The sequence below is a fragment of the Hibiscus syriacus genome, unplaced genomic scaffold, assembly GCF_006381635.1.
Source record: "Hibiscus syriacus cultivar Baekdansim isolate YM2019G1 unplaced genomic scaffold, ASM638163v2 tig00010204_pilon, whole genome shotgun sequence".
NCBI lineage: Eukaryota > Viridiplantae > Streptophyta > Magnoliopsida > Malvales > Malvaceae > Hibiscus > Hibiscus syriacus.
Window position 1 is genome coordinate 124,871 of NW_024062209.1, and position 10,149 is coordinate 135,019.

Below are 10,149 nucleotides of genomic sequence, written 5' to 3' on the forward strand. Positions count from 1 at the left end.
TTTATTCATATCACTAGTTATCTTATCCTGTTATGTACAGAGATAATTGTATGTATAACTTATTATTTATCTACTTTACTTTTTATTTTTTTATTTTGTTGTACCCTCTAAACCTCCGCATCTTAAGATTTTCGGAAAATAAAATATAAAAATTGTATCTCCAAAAAAAAAGGACCTCAAACGTTATCTTTCGAGAAGTTAATTAAATTTCTATGGTATATAATTTAAACTTAATGAGAAAAGGTAATGATATATAATTTTAATTTAACTATAAAAATAGATATTGTAGATAAATTAACTGGTTTTCTAAAAGTAGACTTTTACATAATTATAAGAATCATACTTAAAAAAGTAAAACATTGTTGTGTCAATTAATTAAAATATCCACTGGTCAAATTATTAATTTTTGTGAGTCAATGCAGCTCCAAAACGATTTTTAAGAAAAAACTTCACTCGTGTAAGTTATATTTTTCAAAAAAAAATTATTAAATAAAAAAATAAGGTAAACCAATGGTAATACAATCTTAATATGAAAACTTAATAAGTGTGGAGAAAAATAAAATAAAAAAATATTCTCTTGAATAGTGTTTCATCTTTCACCAAAAATTTAAGAATTATTAATAATATTAATGTCTCCAGATGAACTTAAACGACGTAATGTTGATGTAAATCTAGAGATTAAGAGAATCGATATGATATATTGTCAATTTAAAAGATTAATCCCTGAATGTTGTGAATGCATCGACAATCTGTTTAAAAGAAAATCTAATATGAAAGATGGTGTAGCTTATTTGAAAGTTCCGTTGATACATATAATGGTTATTTACATACCATAAAAATTTGAAAGTTTATATTAATTTAAAATTATTAGATAAGTGTATATTTTTTAACAATAGTATCTAATATTTTAATAAAAGTTTCATTATTTTTAATTTTTTAATTCATCAATTTACACTTAGGGTATGTTTGTTTCACTGAAAATATTTTTCGAAAAAAAAATTTTTCGTAAAATGAATTACATCTTTTGGAAAACATTTTCAAAACACCGTGAAATGTTTTACGTTGTTTGGAAAATATCGTGTAAATCATATTTCATTAGTTGATAATATTTCTAGAAATTATTTATTACAATATGAAATATACTAAATAATATTATTATTATAAAAACTTAATATTATTATTTAAAAATATTAAAATAATTTATTTAATATTATTTATGTCACTATTATTTTTAAATATTATTTCTATAATTTTATAAATAAAAATATTAAGACTAGTACTCTATTAAAATAAAATACTATAAATATATATATACCTATTAAAATAAAAAATTATATTTTAAAATTATTAAAATATATTTTTTTTTTTATTAAATATTATCATATTTAAATACATAAATAATATTACTCACTATTAATAATTCAATATTAATCATTCAATAGTATTTTTTTTAAGAAATATACATAAATAACTCTTATTAAAATTTATTATATATTTTAAAATAAGAATATAATAATATCATATAATTATAATAATTGAGAATATTATTTTAATAATTATTATTTATATATCATTAAAATATTAATAAATATATTTTAATATGTTAATAATTAATATTTTTTATCAAAATGATACTAAAATATATTAATATTAAATATATAAAATAATATTTTTGAGTATTTATGCTTTGAAATGAAAAGTTGGAAAATGACTTACGGAAAAAATAACCGTAAGTCATTTTTTAAAAAATGCAAAGGAAAATCTGTTAACCAGGAAATGTTTTACATTGATCAATATAATTTCCTCCAACCAACGCTGGAAGATAGGGAAAAATTTTCCGAAAAATTTTACGTGAAACAAAACATACCATTAGTCTATATTTTATAGTTTAGACTGGTTTAAACATTTGAATGAGTGTAAATTAATGATTGATTTTAAAAGTTCAAATGAGCAGATTTTTATAAAAAAAAGCAAAATATCTCAACTACACACTCATCTCATAATCCTAAATCGATGTAAAATCTTAATATTTACATGTGTACTCGATCCCATCTCTATTATAAATAGTATACACATATATATTTTACTGTAATATTTAATGTTTATGAGTATTTTGAATATATTAGATCGGTGTTTCTTTAGTTTGTACCAGGGCAGAGAAATAGCAATCTTAATCGATGACGACCGCAAGATTTATATTATGAGGTAAACTTAAAAAATTTGAAGGTGAAATAGTATAACATATATATTTACTGTAATATTTAATGTTTATGAGTATTTTGAAATTAGATTTTTAATAAAAAAATATAAAAAAATATAAAATATTTAAAATTTTGAAAATTTTTATGGAGGACAACTACCCTTACCCGTCCCGCCAAAGATGGAGGGCCCCGACCCCTGCTCCAATTTTATATTTTTACCCTAGTACTAATATAATTGTAGGAGCCGGCAAAAACCTTATAATAGAGTAAAATATTCAAATCTTTCATAGAAAAACCTTGAGTTAATCACCCCTTCCCATCCAATAAAGCTCCTCCAATATTGCTTTAATATTATTCTCCATTGTTCGACACTCAATTTTTAAAGGTATGTAATTAAATAATATTATATTTATTATTTTTTAATTAGAATTATTTGATATTATATTTAATTTTAGTATTCCTTTAGTTAATTTAATAATTGTTAAGGTGAATGGTGATTACGAAATTTGATTATTTTTTTATGTTCGTGAATTAATTTTATATAGATGCAGCTTTCCATGGGAAACAATCCAACAATTATTGAGCTTTTTAAGAGAAAAAGCGGGGAAACTTTGAAATATACAAGTACAACAACTGAAACTTCAACTGGTACACCTATTGACATTTCACCTTCAGAAGATAGACCTTTAAAGATAGCTAGAAATCAGAAACTAAGTACAAACTCTAATTACTTGGAGCGAGATCCTGGTAAGCGCAAGCAAATATGAGAATATCCTTCTAAACAATAAAGAAATGCAATTCGAAGAGTTTATATGCTGAGGGCCCATATCAACCAGTATCTCTGAATTCAAAAACATCTGGACATGTTTCTCACCCTCACCGATTTCAAGCTTCAAGGTACAAAAACTTTCGTTCATGGTTAGAATATTCTCCTAAAAATGATGTTGCCTTCTGTTTTATTTTCTTTCTTTTTAACAAACCAGATAGTCATCCGTCACACAAGACTTCACTATGAATGGCTTTCGAAATTGGAAGAAAGTAAATGGAAAAAGTTGTTATTTTAAAGATACAAGTAGGTTCAGAACCTAATTCACCTCAAAAAATTGTTGAGCAAGAATTGAAGGATTTTCTTAACCAGTCTAGACACCTGCCACAAGTGTTGCATAAGCAAACATCATTACAAATTGCTAATAATAGGCTTAGACTTGAAACTTCTATAGATGCATTGCGTTGGGTAGCATTAAAAGGGCTACCAATGAGAGGTCGTGATGAGAGTGAATCTTCATCTAACCGAGGAAATTTTATTGAACTCGTGAAACAATTAGCCTCTTATAGTAAAGATGTTGAAAACGTTATAGTAGAAAATGCTCCAAAAAATGCTTCTTACACTTCGCCTGAAGAAATTGGTTAGAATAAAGGAACAAATTTTGTGTTATATTGATGAAACAAAGGATGTATCAAGAAAACAACAAATGATTATTATTTTACGGTAATAATTTCGGTCTAGTAAAGGAACATTTTTTAGCATTATTCATATTCCTAATACTTCAGTAGACTTTAAAATATGAGATTTTTCGTTCTTTCTCGTTATTTCTTTGATATAAGAATATTCGAGGCCAAGGTTATGACGGTGCAAGTAACATGCGAGGAATGTTGAATGGGTTAGAAGCATTATTTAGCATGAGTGTCCTTTTGCTTACTATGTGCATTGTTTTTCCCATCGTTTACAGTTGGCATTAGTAGCTGCAGCGAAAGAGGTCATACATGTTTATCAATTTTGTCCAAGTTATCCTTTATTATCAATGTTTTCTTGCCTCTTATAAGCGCATCGATGAACTAAAAAATGCTTATTTGACGAGATAAATCATTGATTGAAGAAGAACGACTTGAAACTAGAATTGGTTTGAATCAAACAAGTAATTTGAAGAGGGCATGTGATACTTGATGGGGTTCTTACTTGAGATGAATTTCAAGCTTGATAAAATGTTTAGTGCCACTTAGGTTGTTCTATATAAACTCATTGATGATGGAAGTACATCCTCTGAATGTGGAGAAGTGGCGACAACTTAGAGACTTTGACTTCCTTTGATTTTGTCTTCATTTTACATCTTATGAAGAAAATATTAGAAATCACTGATTCACTTTCTCAAATCATTACAACGAAAATCTTAGGATATTTGAATTCACATCATCTTATTGAGAATTCAAAGATACTTTGCATAAATTTAGAGATGATGGATGGAATAATCTTTTTATGTTGGTTACCTAATTTTGTGAAAGTCGCAACATAGATATCCCAGATATGAGTTATATTTATAGAGAAAGAGGAGGTTGCGCTAGTCGCCAACAAGATCATTTTACAGTTGAGCATCATTATCGAGAAGAAAAATTTTATGCTACAGTTGATGTTCAACTACAACAATTAAACAATAGATTTAATGAGAAGTCGATAGAGTCACTAACTCTTGGTTGTGCTTTGGAGCCAAGAGATGGTGACAAAATTTTCAAGGTTGAAGACATTTGTAATCTTGTGAATAAATTTTATCCGAAGGATTTCACGGAAGTTGAAAAGAATGATTTACATATAGAATTGCGTCATTATGAGGTGGAGTTATCTTGGAATTCAGGTCTAAGAAAATTGTTGACAATATCTGACCTAAGTTAGTGGTTGGTGGATACTAGGAAAGTGAACACTTAACCATATATATTACAAACGGTAAAACTTCTATTGACTCTCTCAGTTTTTACAATAAGTGCTTAAAGAGCTTTTTCTACAATTAATATCATCAAGACAACACTTCAAAACAAAATGGATGATGAATTTTTTGAGAGTTAGATGCTTATCAACATTGAAAGAGATGTTGCAAGGAGGTTTAGTACAACATCGATTGTGGATGCATTTTGAGATTTGAAGGAACGACGCTTTTTATTATGATTGTGTGATAGTTATATCTTTTGCATTTTTTAAAATCATATTTTTTATTATTTACTTTACTTTACTTTTTAATTTATTATTTCATATAAATATAGAACTATGCGTATTTGATGTTATCATTTATATTTTTTGAAATAAACAAATAATAAAGGTAAAATTATATATATAACTTAAAGTTGTTAAAAATATTTGGCCTCTGTTGAAATCTAATTTTGGCTCCGTCCCTGCGTCCCGTCTATGTCCATTGATCTTAATCTTTGCAGGCTTAGAACTTCAACATAGTACATCCAAAAACCAAGTTTTTCACGTGGAAAATTAGGGCTGAGCAACGAAACCGAGAAAATCAAAAATCCGACACGAACCGAGTAAAACGGTTTGGTTTGGGTTGGGTTTACCTTTAAACGGTTCTATTTCGGGTTGATTTAAAGAATCAATTCTATTGATTTGGTTTAGTTCGGGTTTTCCATATGAAACACACTTGTTTCATATTGAACCGAATAGACAATTTTTTTGTTGAATTTATAGTTTCAAGTGAAATTTTCAATGAAAAATTGACAAACCGAACCGAAAAGCCGCATTAGCAAACCGAACCGAACAAAAAAATCGATTTCACATAATTCGGTTTTTTAACCATTCGGTTTCATTTTCGGTTTAATTTTTAAAAATCGTTTATTTCGGTTCGGTTGAATTTTTAGTAAAAAACTGAATCAAACCAAATACACCCCTATGGAAAATGGCTATGGAAGGTACAAGAAAGGGAAAGATGCCAAACTATTAACACAATTTTGACAATAGTGGAAGCTCTTTAATGTGGCCAAACTTCATTAAACAGAAGTAATTAAGAAATAATTAATTACTATTTAAATGATTAAAGCTAACGGCTTGTATATAAGTTGGGTAGAGTATACATCAAGGAAACCAAAAAAGTGAAATCCACGGTAAAAGTTCATTGAAATCGCCATCATTAGGTGATGCTTTATTTTCTGTTAGGGTGGACCTAGACTTCAATTTTCTGTTCGCAATAGTAATTAACAAGCACATATAAATGATTTTATGTTTGAAGTATAAATTTTCAAAATTTTAGGAAAATATAAATTTATAAAATTTTAGGAAATGAAAATATATTATCAATAAAAAATATAAAAAATATAAAATATAAGATAATTTAAAAATTTTAAGATAGACCCAACCACCTCTTAGTCCATCTCTAGTGGTTAACATTGGAAAAATCGTTTTCGCCGTTATTTAAAATAGTAAATAATTTTAGGGAACTCCGTAGTTTAACAAAATGTCTAACTACATCAATATTCTCATTGATTTAACTTTGTAAAATTCTAACATATTTGCAAACGTTGCACTAATCTTAACGATTCTGAGACACATGGAAGTTTTTCTCCTTCACTGGTTGCATAATGATTCTAGTGTTGGATAAAATATTCTTTAATTTGTATAATATTTGCATTCAAAATTTAACTTCAAATTCGAATTCGACTATTATACGCATTTAAAAGTTGTTATTGTTTCAATTCATTTATTGTCCACATTAAATACGAAAAGTATTAGTTAGATTTAATAAATAGAAATTTGATTGAAATAAAGATTTTAAAAGTAAAGTAGACGTCAACAAGGGGCGTTGATATTTGAGTACCCAAAATATTGGATACCCGGAATTTTCTGGTATTAAAAAATTGGCCTGTGATTTGACCCATAATAATCGGGTATCTGCAAGTTGGGTTCCATAAAATCCGGGTACTCATTAATTCGAGTAATAGGATACCCGATATTTTAAAATGAAAATTACATTTCACACATTTAAAATCCGGGTACTCATTAATTCGAGTAATCGGGTATCTACCCGTGTCTGAGTACCGGAGCTGCTGCACGCACTACCCTTATACGCGTGGGTTTCGTTGCTTCATGGGTCTTCCATAACCGATCTGAACCGATCCAGACTGCCTAAATCAGTCCAGATCGCCCAAATCGGTCTAAGATGTGAGCTGAGTCAAGCCGTGAGTTGAGACGAGCTAAGCTGAGTCACAGTTGACTGTTGGTCGTTGATCGCTGTAGATCGACCGTTGACTTTTCCAGGAACACCTATCTTGATTTTTTTGAAGTTTTGAGTATATTTTTGGGGTCTGTTTTGTCAAATTTAAATCCGATAAGCTATTTTTAATATTTTACCTTCTGATTTTCGCGTTTAAGTTATATTTCTAATGCAATTTGTTCTGCTATGTATCTGATATATTATTGGACGTTAGATTCAAATTTGAGAGTGATCAAATGGTGTAAAACTGTCTAATCGATGTAGGTCAGGAATCGATGTAATACTTTACTACCCTATGCATGCTTTACGGTACATGTTGGTATTGGTTAATGCATGGATGAATATGTTTGGTCACATATGTATAGTTAATTTTTTCTAAACTCGATCTGAATACGGTAAAAAATAAGTAAACTGAATAAGACTCGGATGAATCATATAAGAAACTAGAAGTCTGATAAGAAATGATTCTAAGCTCAGTGATTAATCGAAAAAACAATTAACCTTAGAAACTCTAAATTCTAATTGTTCTCGTTAAAAGTTTTAATACATAAAATACCAAAATAAGAAATTATAAAATTACCCTTGAGATGTAATAATGGCACAGACTGACACTAATAGTGAAAGTATCATGAGAATTCATATTTAACCTAATAAATTACTGATTCACCTGTTAAATTTCTGACATGTTCAGAAAATTCCTAATAATTAGTTTCATAACCTCTGAGAAGGGACTAGACCTAGAATTTCTAATTTCTTAGCAAACACCTAAAGATTAATTTACCAGAAGCATTTTATATGTATGAATTGTTCGTAATGACTGAAAAAAATGAAAAGACTTAATTAAATGAAAGCATTGAAATATCTCTTAACTCGAAAGTGACTAAAATACCCATGAACTATGAAAATGATCAAAATACCCTTGAGCTCCAAAATAATCGAAATACCCTTGAGTTTTGAAATGACTAAATTAACCTCAAATACCCAAATGACCTAACTATCTTTATGGTCTATAATAATCGGATGCATTTGGTTAAATTATGGAAATATTGATAAAAAAAAAATTAAAGGTTGTATCGTCCCTAAAGGTTGAAGCACGTCCCAAACATTTCGATCATGCTTGCTACTATTACAATCGAGAATAAGAATAAATGTCATATGAACACATATATGTCTACTCAAGATCCGTTCAATGAAGATTTCTGAAGGTGGACTGTTTAACTAAATAATGCAGTCAGTATTAGGAAATCGATATCCGTGAAGTGTTCCTGTCGGAGTTCTTACAAACTACTATAATGATTGGATCTATTTGGTTCGATTGGACTCGAAATGTCACACCCTAATATGGGGTTATATTTTTATGAAGTTTGAAATAACAGTTTTAAAAAAATTATTAGGTTCACCGGAAATATTATGAAGATTTGGGGACCTTGAATATAATTTGTCCTTGATTATTGTTAATTTAAGATGGTTCTAGAGAATGAGAAATCGATTTTTAGTTGATTTAGATCTTACTGATAAATATTATTTTAGTCAAAATAAAAGAGGGCCGCAAATTATGAGATATTTTAAAGAAAAGTTAGGTTTTAAAATGGATAATGAGGATAATGGGAAACCAAGCTCAACCGACACTTTCTATGGTTGAAGGCAAGTTGCCATTTCTTAAAAAAAAAAATCTAACATGACATGTGAGTCCATGGGATCCACACACTAATTTTGCTTGCCAGATACAAAAGAAAGGGTTTCATTCCAGCATTCTATAAATAACTTAGTTTCATCCGTTTAACTTTCTATCCACCACCATTTGGGTTTGACAAAACATCTTATCTAAGGTTCTCCACTTCCATTAAAGCTTCAATCCTTGGTTCTTTATCGTAATCACTTGGTAGTTTCATACCAAGTTTCCATTAAAATTTCATCGTGGGGTTTGGATTACGTGGTGATTACAAGCGTGGACCGGGATGGTTTGGCTGATCAAGGAAGTGGGCATTTTGCGGAAAAGGTTGAGAAGTTGAAACTTTGAAGCCTAAAATGCTTATAGAAGCCTTGGTTCCTGATTTCCGGGGAGATGCCGGCTGTGTAGAGAAAGTTACAAAATCTGGGTTGGATGTCTTTGCTCACAATATTGAGACTGTTGAAGAACTTCAAAGGGATGTACGTGATGACCGAGCTAATTTTAAGCAATCATTGGATGTTCTAAAGATGGCCAAAGAGTATGCTCCTGCTGGAACACTTACCAAGACTTCAATAATGTTAGGATGTGGAGAAACGCCTAATCAAGTTGTGAAAACAATGGAGAAGGTTCGAGCAGCAGGTGTTGATGTGATGACATTCGGTCTGTATTTGAGACCATCAAAGCGCCACATGCCCGTATTAGAATACATTACACCTGAAGCCTTGAGAAATATAGAGCCCTTGGCATGGAAATGGGTTTTGACAAAAAACGTGGTTGAACTCAACCAGCTTATCGTTCTCATGGTTCATGAATTACGGGTTTAACAAAAACGGCGGTAGCATGGGATCGTGGAGAGCGTAAGGGAAGGTGTTGAAGAAATAACAAAAGGTGACCAAGTGATTTCGATCTTTCAAGGTGAGTTTGGGCATCTTCAATTTGCTTTCTTTAGTTTAATAGGACATGAACATGATCACGTGTTGGGGAATTGTAGATAACATGCAAAAAGGGATAAACCACAAGGTATGTCATCCAAGTTTGGTGAGATCTTTACCTTATCTCTTAGTTTCCAAGTGGTTAAAATTATGACATAATAGTTTTTACAAGATCAATTTAGTCCATGATGTTAGTAATTAAATATTACTAGCTCTTCAAGTTTTTAGTTATGCAAATTGAGTTTCCAAATTATTATTGATTCTAATAAATTATTTTTATGGTTATCTGAGGTTCATATATTATCCGGGTACGTGAATTAAAAGAGAAATCAAATATAATGAGTTCAAATTCGTTCTGGCAGTGT

General features: G+C 29.5%; 1 pseudogene; it reads left to right on the forward strand.

Annotated features, from left to right (window-relative positions):
* Window positions 1-2,746: 2,746 nt before the first annotated feature.
* Window positions 2,747-9,630, forward strand: LOC120203610 (annotated as a pseudogene).
* Window positions 9,631-10,149: the final 519 nt, after the last annotated feature.